Below are 12435 nucleotides of genomic sequence, written 5' to 3' on the forward strand. Positions count from 1 at the left end.
CTTTCCAAGTACATATGGTTAGATAAGAGTTTTCCCTTTGTTTGCTTTGGCTTTCTTATAGAAAGCAGCATGTTCTTAGCATTTACATACAAAGCTGTGTCTGCTTATGGGAATTGAGAAATACTTTTTTGTAATTAAATTTTGGAGTCTTAGTAAAGAAGCTCTGTAATTCAGATAGTTAGGTTAAGAAGACATTTATAGTCAACTATTGATAAAATTTTACACATGTATGTTGATGCAGCCTTACGTTTTGACTCTGCATTCTTCAGGGACTTTTCTGCTGGTAGCTAATGGAGTGCTCTGTTCCTCTTTCACGTCTAAAGCTGCTTTTAGTAGGACTTCCCGAGCTCACTACAGAGTTGGAGTCCTCTCCTATGAGTTCAGGCTGAGAGAGTTGGGCTTGCTCAGCCTGGAGAAGAGAAGGCTCCAGGGAATCCTGATTGTTGCCTTTCAATATATAAAGGGGTATCATAAGAAAGATGGAGAGAGGTTTTTTTACCAAGGCCTGTAGTGTCAGGAGAAGGAGCAGTGGTTTTAACCTGAGACAATGAGTTTGAATTGGACATCGGCAAGGAATTGTTTCTGATAAAGGGTGGTGAGACACTCGTAACAGGTTTGCCTGGAGAAGTTGTGGTTGCCCCATCACTGGAAGTGGTCAAAGTCTGGTTGCACGTGGCTTTGAGAAATAGGACCTAGTAAAAGATGTCCCTGCCAAAGCAGGAGTGTTGAACTAGGTGAGCTTTGAAGGTCCCTTCCAAACCAAACCACACTGTGGTTCTATGAAACACTCACAGAGCCTGCAAAATCTGCATCTTACTTTACTGGAGAAGGCTCTGAGCCTTCAGCAGGAGGTGGGACCAGATGACCTCTGTAAGATTATTCCAATCTAAACCAATTTATTGTTCTATCTTTACTAGAAAGTTCTTGTTTAATTTTCTTTTCTTCCTCTTTGTCTCTTTCCTCCCAGGATTTTTAAATGAGGAAGGTAGAATTAGAAAGAGGCATCAAGGAATTGCTGAGTCGAGTAAGTGCTTCATAGCAGGGAACAGGGTGGAAGACAGCTGCTGTTGTGTGAGACTGACATGCCCTGGATTTCTAACAGTGATCAACTCTTGTTTTTTCCACTGCCCTTCCACATCCTCAGTGAGATGTTCATAGGGTGGTGCCGTCTCCCAGATCTGGCTGTGCCCAAATACCTTATCTTGGTTTCTTCCTTAACCCTGCTGCATTGTACGACATCCTCTCAGAGATGTGTTCCTTTGCTTTTCTGTTGGGCCTTGCTTTCCCCAGTTTGGGAACTGTTGTCTTAATTTTGGATGCAGTGTGGTGCCTTTCTTCAGGGTTGACTCTTAGGGGCAAAAAATAACGAACAATGAAGTCTGTGTTTGACTTGAGACTATTACGTTTCATGCAGGTGCTCCCTTGTATTCTATAGTTTGCCAATCTACTTTAACTCCACTAGAAAACCAAGTTGGCTAGAGGTCCTGAGGAGATGGGTAGGGGTAGTTGAATTGCAGATGAGGTAAGAAATGACAAAAATGTAGATTGATAGAAGGTGGGAAATGTGAATGTTTGGGGTGGGTTGGGGTTTTTTTGGTTTTTTAATGAGAGATGTGATATGACAGTGTCAGGGGAATACCTGTAAGTCATAAATAAAGATGTTAGCTGTGTATCTGTGAGAATCTGATCCCACCCTTTCTAAGGCGAGCACAGAGGTAATGCCTGAACTGCTGTCTACCCAAGCCTTCATGTGATTTAGCCAGGTAAATTATAGGGGGCTGTGTATTTTGGGGGATGAAGGAACAGTTTTTTTCATTGGGATTTAGAAGAATATGATGAAGTTATGTTTGTTTGGAATATTAAAAGCAGCCTTAACAAAGTGGGTAGTGAGCAGAGAGCACAGAGGTAGAACAATCAAGTGTCTGACACTTCAGTAACAGGAAGAAATAGGTAATGGGAGAAAAGGATGGAGAATAAGGATGAGATTATGAAGTATGTACTTGACAGGTGCTGTGAAGTGAATTTTCATAAAGTTGCTTACACGTTTTGACTAGTGTTCAAATACTTTGTTATATTGAGGGCTTCTATGGGAGTAGTTGGACATTGGCTATGCAGTTGTATTTATTTAGGTATATATTTGTAAATAATTTTTTTTTTCTCCTGGGGTCCAGTTTCACTGTAAAATCAAGCTACAAGTGTGCACGTTTAAAAGTTACTGTAGCGTACAAACATTTACCTGAATTTCAAGACTCCAAAAGTTGCTGTCAAGGAGTACATTAATTACAGACATGTTATGATGTGCCTGATGGTGGACTGTGCGTTCTCACACTTGATGGAGGGCAAGTGTTTGTGAAAAATATGTATATAAGTATATATATATATACATTGATGTATAATCTGGTTTACCTGAGGACCTGATTCCTTAGGTATTCATTCAGTAAGGCAAGATTCTTATTCCTTTTTTGTCCGACCTCTAATCTGGAATATTTTTTTTTAAATCAGCTTGTATATACGTTAAGAGATGCAGAGCTGAATGTAGTTGAGTTAGTTTCAATGAAGCTGTGATAGTTTATTCTGCATGGTTGTCTGTAATAAGGACTTACTGGGTGTGGTTTGTTTTATTTGGAAAAGAAAAAGTAAATTGGAACTGTGTGCATGTGTGTTATGTAAATGAAGATATTTAAATGAACAGATATTTTCTAATGGTTTTACATGTTTTGTCAATATTTGAAAGGTTTTCTTTTTTCCAAAGTTAACTTACTTAAAAGATGCAGAGCAATTAAAAGGATGTAGAATTTGGAGTTTTAGTATTCTTGCACAGTTCAGAGGAGGCAAAGAGCTGGTGTGTTAAGAGCACAGTTTAAATGCGTATCAGTTGAATAAAGAATGGGCTCGGAGCTTGTAGAGGGGTTGTATGTATCATCTGTTTTAGATGTATTACAGAGGTGATGTCAAGGTGAAAGCACACTTGCAGAATGGTTGAAAATCATTGATATTCTGACTCTGAGGCTGTAAATGCCTCTGTGGCAGATGGAGTCTTTTGTCAAGAAAGAAAAATGGCAGCTCTGGAACATCATAGTTGTTTTTGCTTAGCAGCTCAGCACATAGACTGTGACCTTCCAGTGTTCAGGAGTTCCTCCTGTGCTTTCATAAATTGCCCTCCACTTTTTTTTTCTTTAAAAGTAGATAAAAAGTAATCATTTTAATTCAGTACAATTTGGGGTATTACGTGATGAAAAACATAATCATGCTTTGTGGCCAGATTTTTTAAAAGTAAGCTTTGAAGGATGCTTGCAATTTCTGCATGAAGTGCCAGAAATTACTTTAAGCATCGTGTGTTACTGAAAATAGAGGGGTGTGTGGATTTGTGTGCATAGGTGGGACTACTAGTACAGCACAGTACTAAAACTCTGTATGTGAGCTGCTAATTCTCTGGAATATGACTTTAAACCGCAACAAAACCCAGAGTAAACTGTATTAGTTTTTAGAATATTTTCATACTATGGGTATTTATATCTGTGTGATTTATTCTAGCAAAATACAGAATTTTAGACCATATATTGAAGAACCATTTTTTGCTTTTTTTCAGAGAAGATAAATTTGATTGATAAATTGTTTCATTTCTGAGTTCCATGTTTTTTCTTTCTAGTTAAAAATTCAGCTCTCTTTAGGTTAATACTATTTCATGTTGTGCGTTCTTCCATGAGCTTGAGCCTGTATTTATAGAACGAATGTTTGCTTTCTTCTGTAGAATGACTGGCTTTGGTATTCTCAATCTTATTAATGACATTTGTGCTGAGTTGTGTAAATTGTGATGTTTGATGTGCTGCACTTAAGATATATGCATGATATCCTGGTGTCAGCGGTTATGTATCAGAATCACATATTTCCTGTGTAGAGTAGTTTGGGATATCTTAGAGTCTTTCTCATTTAATTGTTTAGAGTAATACTATATCCTTTAACAGTTCTCTGTATTGGGTCCCGTATACAGAAGTTTGATCCCTTAAAAATTCATTGATACTGGTTGTTGTGATGTATGACTTCAAGAGCCCGCAACATCTTGTAGAAGGTACTCATTGGGACAGTTGACCTATATTACAGGGTAATAAGTCATTGTTAAAAGTGCAAGCATTTCACAACTATCACCTGCCAGCCATATGCTTTAGCCTACTTGACAATTGCTAGAATTATAGAAGCAATCACTGTTCATCACAGAAGAAAATGACCCAGCACTTACAAGGGTCAAGGTTGTTGCATTAGAGCCTCTTCTTTCAAACCCTGGAGGCTGCATAGGCTCTGCGTTTAGAGGTGAGCCCACTGTAATTAACTGTGCCTCTATCTATTCAGTTTCAGTCATCTTGAGATGTAACATGGATGGCTTTTTTGCAGAAGGACAAATGCTTTGTAATTGAAACACAAGTGTGTGACTGAGGGTAGTCTTCATACAGCTTTTTATTAGGACATTTCAATGCATGGATGAGAGTAGGACTTCTTCATGTGACATATGCCGGGGTGTTTAGATCATGTAGCTGGGTAGCTTTAAAAGTGAGAGAAATGGAAGGAAAATAAGGCCATGTGTTATATGCATTTACTTTTCAAAACACTCAATGATTTTAGTGCTTTTTAACTTAAAAAGGAAGAATTGGAGCACATATAAAGAGAGTTTATGGAAATCTTTATGCTTTCAATGACTTACCGAGTTCATTACATTCAGTGCCTTGGTGGTACATTCTTCCTGCACTGTGTAGTGCCCATTTGATGTGACTGGCTCCAGGAATGGTTAGGTCCATTGTCAGATATTCCATTATTGTTCTCCTCTACTTTTCAGTGGTCTCTTGTGCCTTCTGTTTCTTTGGTGTTGTGATGAGCATCATAACTAAGAATGACTGAATGACTTCCATATATCCTCCAGATAAAATGACAAAATATATTACAAATTACTTTCGTTTATTCCAAAGAGATTCTTTGTGTAGCTTTGGGGTACTAAAGGTAACTAATCGGTGTTTTGTCTTAATGGCATTAGAGTTTTGCAGTGTTAGTCAAAAGAGGAGAAAAACAAGCAAACAACCTCAACATGCAAACAAACATCCCAACCCTACCAAGCAAGCTACCAAACATTCATTTTCTACTGTTTCATTTTAGGTTTTGGTATGACTTTGGAGCTTATCAACAAAAATGCTAGCTTAAGAGTGGCATTATAGTAACAATGTCTTATTTGTATTATTTCAATTTAAAAATTCTGTAAAATGAGAACCATGGAAAGATTTAGTGGGCTGTATAATTAGTTTGTGTAGTTTTGGGGTGAATTCAAAACATAGTTTTGATACTCCTGGAGCTAGGGATGTAAATTAATTGCTTTTTATCTATGAAGGATAAGGCAGCATATATACCACAAAACCCAGATATGGTATTAGTATAATGAAAAATGGCTTTAAAAATAATTTTATAATGTTTAAATTGTTGTGATTGGCACTGAGTAGTAGAATAAAGAATTCTATTCAGTATTTCTCTCTTTTTCAGTGAAGTGTTTTTCATATCTGGTAGGTATACTGACTGCTTACACATACTGAAGTTGCTGGATTGTTTTGCTTGGTTTTGTGATGGCTTTGCACGTTCATGCAAAGCAATTACACTTTTATTCATGTAATGATTCTGAATTATGTTCCTGTTTAGTCATTAGATAAACACGGAAGAGATTTTTTAAAATGTGTTGTTCTTGTATTAAATTCTTGTAGTAATTGGTGCGCAACTTTAGCTGTGAAACTATTGTTTATTCCAAGTGAGACCCAATTTTATTAGTTATTTCTGCTGTTTTACAGAGAAATAGAACTCCTTTGTCTCCTTAGCACCCATTGATTTTTCTTTCAAGCCTCTATGTTAACAATGCTGATGGAACCCATGCAATTAGAAACTGTGTTTAGCAGTAAGTGGAGAAATAGATTTTGTAAAATAAAAAGTGCTGTACATAGTGTTAACAGAATATTTTGCAATATTGCTGCACTTGAAGCAATGAAACCAGGAGGACAAGATACTGAAAGGTCGAGGAAAAATGAGAGAAAGAACAAACGATGCAAAAAGAAAATGACACTGAGGTCTTGGTTTAATACATATGTATTCCAGGTTGATGGCTGATTTCATTAGCAAATCTCATTGTTATGCAATGTCTGTTCTTCTGCAGCAAAATGAATATTGTATTCTCAAGAGGGTCTGTGAGTGTGTATATGTGTATGTTATGATGATACATAAAGAATATATATTTATAGCTGTTCTAACATTTTAGAACTCCTGAAAAATCTGTATATTTTCAGAATATTATACTTCTATTTTCCAATAAAATGGTAGATGAATATTCCTTTATGTAAAACAGCATTTTAACCCTCCTTCTCTGTGCATTTCTTTGCCATGTTTGCTACCTGCATGATCTGTTCCTCAGAACATTCAGTTTTACTAAGTAACAGTTAATACTGAATTTGCCATATGAAAAATAAAAATTTAACTATAAGAGTATTGGTCTCTGTAATACATTTTAAAACGGCTGATAGTCACTTAATAGAACATTGAAACAACCATCACCTCAGTCTCAAATCTCATCAAACTTGAATTACTTGACATTTTAATAGAGTATTCTGAAATATACTGAAAAGCTGTTTATTGTAAGAGACATCAGCTTTACTGTGAAATCACATGTTTTGGTACACAGGACAATGGTTTCCTTATTTCCAAGCTGCTAGTTAAAACCACTGTTTTTATAGTATTAAGAGCTTTTGGTAAACACAATATTCAGAATGAGAAGGAAAAAAAGGCAAAGCTTTGTTGTGGGAAAATTAAAATGCACTAGAAAGATTTAATTAAGTTATTTTTTCTGTAGTCTTTCAAAATTCCATTTATAAACTTAGTGGCATAAAAATCTAGTAGCAAATATATGAAATGCTACTAAATAAATGATAATTTGGGATTTTGAATAGTTTTTCAATGAGCTCTATGTAATGAGCTAGCATGAAGAATGCTTTTGGGCACTAATAAAAGTTCTTGTGTTTTCACTTGACTGAGTTTTCTGTGCCTTGAAACAATTTTTTTCTGATTAGGGTTTTGTTAGAGACCTGTTTAATTGTAATAGAATATGGGTTTTTCTTTCTGAGTGACAGTTCTGTAGTGGCTACTGTGTTTATTCCCATTCCAAGGTGCTATTTTAAGGATCAGATTGATAGATGAAGTGTCCATGTGTTTGGTGAATAATGCAATAGGACCAAAGGGTCTTTAAAACAGGGCTAAATCATGAGCAACATGACCAATATATGCGACCAGCATATGGAGGAGGTAGAACAAAGAGAAGATTTCTGCCTCTCTTGTCCCCTTGGGAAAGGGAACCTCTTGCTCTTTGCTTTGTTAGGGCTGTGACCAGTATTAGGAGGCAGATTTTGTGTGGCATCAGCTGATAGGGTTGGTTGGTTTAGGTTTTTTGGTGGCAAGAAACTAACTGAAATGAGATAATCTGTGTCTTGCTGCATCTTCATGTTTCCAGACCTGGAGACCAGTTTGAAGACCTGGTGTTAGGCTGTGGACCAGTGGAACCCAGGGGTGGTCTCTGTGCAGTAGCATATGTGGGGAAAAATAACGTTAAGACTTGTGCTTGTTCTCAGAATCTACTTCATAGGGACACGAATAGGACTTGCTTTGGAATGCTATTGTATGAAGAACACCTCTCAGGAGTAAAGGGTGGTTTTGAAATTTTGGCACAGACTGAGTATGAGGAGGAAAGTTGGTTGTTTGGCACGTTGGTGTTGTGTCGCCCCCCTAATCTTTTGTAGGTTAGTTGGAGGTCACTTTTATTGAGTTGTTAATTCTTCTTGAGTAAAAAGATGATTTGGAACTTCTGGTGTCTCACGCCAAAGAATTATTTCTGTAGGTGATGAATTGCCTTTAGTCTCCTTATTTGCTCACACGTTCAGAGTCAAAGGACTCCAGCTAAAATAGCTTGAAGCAAAAGCTAATATTGCATATGAAACTTTTAGAAATAAATCCATTGATTTAATGCACTACAGAGATGAGTGTGAGGAGTTCCTGCTCTCCAAAACCATTGCTGCAGGTTGTAATCACAGATGATGTTGGGTTTAGGTATTGTGTTTATAGTCATAAATGTTTACTATGTTAAGCAAGTGTTTCTACTATGAAGTAATTGGTATTTCTTGTGGCAGTTTTGATATTTGCATCAAGGTATGATGCAAAATACAGATCTCTGTTGGCATTCACTAGAGGTGTAGACATTACATGTTCTTCGGTGAGCATAAGCAACATTCATGGCTTAGCTGTGTTTTTATTTCTTTATCACAGGATAAACTGAAGGTTGAAATGAAAACTTTTTTTGGAATAGACCTCTGTGAATGATAGAGGTAGTTCTAGTTAGGTTCATCTCTCTCGGGGTTGATACTTATTTTTTCAATACACTGTTGAGATGATTCTTACACTCTGTAATGATATTATTCTGAACATTTTGAAATTTCTTTAGCAGAAATCATAGCACACAAGGCTCTGCTTGTTTTTTTGTTTGGTTGGTTTGGTTTTTTGGTGGTGTTTTTTTTTTTTGTTGGTGTTGTCTTAAGTAAAATTTTCAGAATTTATTTTTTCTTTATGGCCATAGATTTAATTCCCCTGGGCAATGTTTAAAATCTCAATAAAATAAAACCTTGGTATTTTCTTCCTGTATGTATTGTTTTTTAAAGATTTAATTTATTTTTCAATACATGTATTTGTGGCTAGGCCCATATTCAATACCTGTGTTATAGCTGGGATGGATACTAATACTTTTTAAAAGCCTCCCAGAAAAACAGTAGCTGTTCAGTTGTACTCTACAGGTTGACACTTCGTGTTGTGTGTGTGCAGGGGCTGATGCATATTCAAGATGTAGCTGTAGTAGTGATTTATGTGTCAGTATCCTGTTAGGGTGATATTCGGCCTGTTTTATAAATGTAATTTCGTGGAGCTGAGGTGCTGCACAGCGGTGCTTTAGTAGCCTGTAGAATTTCTGTTTGAGAACATCGGCTGGCCTCATCATGCCTTGCTGACTAACATGGAGGTGCTGGGTTGTAGTTCAGTACATCTAGGTTCTGTAATGGTTGTGCTGGTAGGAAACATCCCTGCTTTTTAACATCTGGCACAGACTGGTACTGGGTTGGGGCCTGGATTCAACCAGGAGATCAGAAACTAAGTGTGGACATTCTGTTTGGCCATTTCCAATGTCATATTTTTGTTTCCCTCTCCTTCATTGCCATCTGTATGCGAAACAGCTCTTCAATAGTATTTTTCACATTATGAGCAATATGGCTTGAAATAATTTTAGAAAAATAATCATTTATGAGCTAGTATTTTAACATGTTGAAAAAACATGGATTGTACATGATTGTCTCCAAGCCATGTAAGACTCGTATTCATTGTGGCTGTGTTTTAGCATGCTGGTTTCTGGAATTAAGAATAATTCCCAGATTTAGACTTCAGATCATGATCTCCTAAATCTTTCTGTGGAGCTTTTTTGCAGTGGTACAAGTACCAAACTTAGTCTGATTAAATATCACTCATATTGCTTTTAAAAACTATTTTAAGGCTAATGCGAAGAGTTCTGCTGATGCTCCTTGTCTTTGCAGAAGGTTTATCTCATTTGATGGTCTGGATTTTTACTGTTTTCCTCAGAATCACTGTATGTTGTTTGACAATACTGCTTTTTTGTAAAATGAGTAACAATACAAAACCAGATTAATTAAATGCTGAAGTTTTGATGTGGTTTCACTCAAGGGAGTGACTTGCATCCAAGTGTTTGAATAGGAAATTGTGGCTGTACTGAGTATATCTATTACACGCATAGCTTGCAAAAGTCCTATTCTGGGTGTTGTTTTGGTTGCAGAGATAACTCTTGTTAATGTATCTTACCTTGCTTGCGAGTTTGGGGTGGCAGAGTAACTCCTTCCCTGGCACAAGCAGCATCTTCAGTAGATGGGTTTGCTCAGGCAGATACACCCTTTGATCTTTTATGAACTTTTCAGTAATGCTTTCTACAAATCTTTTTTTTCCTCATAGCTTTCCTTTGTTCATTTCTTTATGATCTTAGTGTGAAAAATGGCTGCAGTGTATTCGTAACGCTGTTGTTAGAAAGCCTGTATTGTTTTGCTCCTTGGTTTCTTTCTTCAGTGTATTCCTTAGGTCGGTTTCATGCTGCTTAGTTTGAGAGGGAGAATTAATTGACTGATCCACACCCCCATCCCCCTCCCCTGACATATTTCCTCTAGTATGCAAATAATATTGTACCTTATTGCATGCTAAAGTCCATCCCTGGTGTTGTTGTTGTAGGGCACTGCAGCAGTTTCGCTTGCGTCGACCTGTTGTGTGTTAAAGTTGACTGTATTAATCTGTTAAAGAAATTCTGCCAGTGGACCAAGTACTGTAGTTGCTTAGGAAGAGCAAGCTTTTCCTTCTCTTAGTCAAGGTTTGCGGGGTGGGTTGGGACTTTGTTGTTGTTTGTTGGGGGTTATTTTTTATTTTTCTTACTCTTCAGTTCCACTGTGAAAATCTGATTGTTAAACTGGACTTTGTTGAAAATAATTTTTTGCAAGATTATAGGTATGAAACAATTAGCATTTCTCACTGGATCACTGCCATGTGTCTAGTCCATATATTAATACATTTTTTGAGGAGCAAAAGTGTTACACAATTTTTTAAAAAAGCATTTGAGGTTTTTCTTTTAAAATGGTATTTTGTAAGTTAATTTTGGCAACTTCTGAATATAGTTAGTTGATTTATTTAATTGTGCTTTTTTGGAGATTGATGCTTCATTCTGAACACAGTGATTATTAGCATTTGTTGTTCTCAGTTTCAGGCTTTTCTGTGATTGATTTGGTTTATAATTTCATAGCACATTCTCATACCAAAACAACTTTGTGAGCAGTTTGTTCTGCAGTAGGGGGTGTGTGTACATAAGCATCTTTTAAAAGGAAATAAAATATTTTTCTTGGGCTTGGCTTAAAAAAGAAAACAATGAAGTATGGCATTGATGACTATGTAACATAGTGGAAAAAATTGCCTTCATGGTTCAGTTATTTTTGTTTTCTGCTACCTTGTTGCCTCAAGTAATTAAGAGGCATTTTATGAACAGTGCCTCCTTGGCTGGGCTGGAGCTGCTCATGGCAGCGCATGTTCCGGCGAGCCGCGAGTGCTCCACCTGCCTCTCGGTTTGTTTACCAGGAAATCAAGATGTGTAAACTGCAGGAAGTACTGTTTGACCCTCTCCGACAGTATCTCATTACAATAATTGCTAATCTCTGAATAAGACAGCCATGTTTTGTGTGTAACACAGAGGGAGGTTGTGGTAGATTTCAGATGCTTCCTCAAATACAGCTTTGTAAATGCTTGCCTGAATTTCGTGGTCAGGGTAGCTTTTGGCAGCAGACATCTGGCGACCTTTGGGCTCAGCTCAGCACGGGCACGATTGCTTGTTTTGTTTCTTCCTTCTTGGCTGAAAAAGAAAAGCAAAACAACAACCCAACACCAAGCCCACGGCTTGTTGTTTTGGAGTGCTGTCGTTGCTCTGTAGCGACAGGATAATGGCTACTTCCTGATTAAACCACTCCACAGTAAGCTGTTAATGTTGTCTGTCTGTTCTTCTGTAATGCCAAGCGTTCCGTGCCTTTCCTCTGTGCTTCCTTGCCTCTTCCCCTCCCTTCCTCCCTCCCTCTCTTGTCCCCAGTTTAACAGTTTAAAGCGTTTGTTGATTGAAGAAAGAATGTATAGAGTTGCAACTTGTGGTCTTTTTTATATTCTAAGACAGACAACTGCTTTTCTGTAATGCTAATCTGATAGTAGTTAAGAGCAAGTATACCTGATTTACATGAGATTAAAAAAACCACGTTGAAGTCTATTTAGGTGTTAGGCAACTAGTATTAACTTTATGAAAAATTATAATGAATACCCATTGGATATAAAAAATGCATGTTTCATGCATATTCTGAACTAGGTATTTCATAGCTTATTTTTATAACTTGCAAAACTGTTTCATGTTTAACAAACTTAATTTTCAACTAAAGCAACCTTTTTGTCAGCTTTTCTTATATGTATAGGAAATGTTGTAGTGCTTCTGTATTATAGTCAATGTTTTAGTTCAAGTAATTTCTGGGCTGTTGTTGCCCTGGACCAGGTGGGTGTGACAGCTGTCACTTGGTGCACAGCCCCAGTTTTATTTTGCTCTCCAGAGTATCAGTCTTGTACTGCAAAATGATGGTTGTAGTGTCTTTTTGGTCTTGCTCTGCTCTGTTAAATGAGTCTACAACAGTGTTTTGTGGCTTGGTTTTTTTGTTGTTTGTTTTTTTAAGGTTGGTCTTATCTTACACTAGTAAGAATAAATGGCATCAGATCTGCAGTAATGTTGAATGTACCATGATAAATGTTACTCAG

At 37.0% G+C, this 12435-nt stretch overlaps 1 protein-coding gene across 16 annotated transcripts in view; it reads left to right on the forward strand.

Moving 5' to 3' along the window:
* The window catches only part of BAZ2B (bromodomain adjacent to zinc finger domain 2B), a 137191-nt gene that overhangs the window by 42092 nt on the left and 82664 nt on the right, over nt 1-12435 (forward strand). Inside the window, exon 1 of one of the 16 annotated variants that reach the window (XM_051623897.1) lies at nt 11520-11618. The exons of the other annotated variants lie outside the window; for them this stretch is intronic. The gene's annotated coding sequence lies outside the window, so the exon portion shown is untranslated. Of the gene's footprint in view, nt 1-11519; nt 11619-12435 lie in introns of those variants that run through there. 16 annotated transcript variants of the gene reach the window in all.

Source organism: Apus apus, chromosome 6 (assembly GCF_020740795.1).
Source record: "Apus apus isolate bApuApu2 chromosome 6, bApuApu2.pri.cur, whole genome shotgun sequence".
NCBI classification, from domain to species: Eukaryota; Metazoa; Chordata; class Aves; order Apodiformes; family Apodidae; genus Apus; species Apus apus.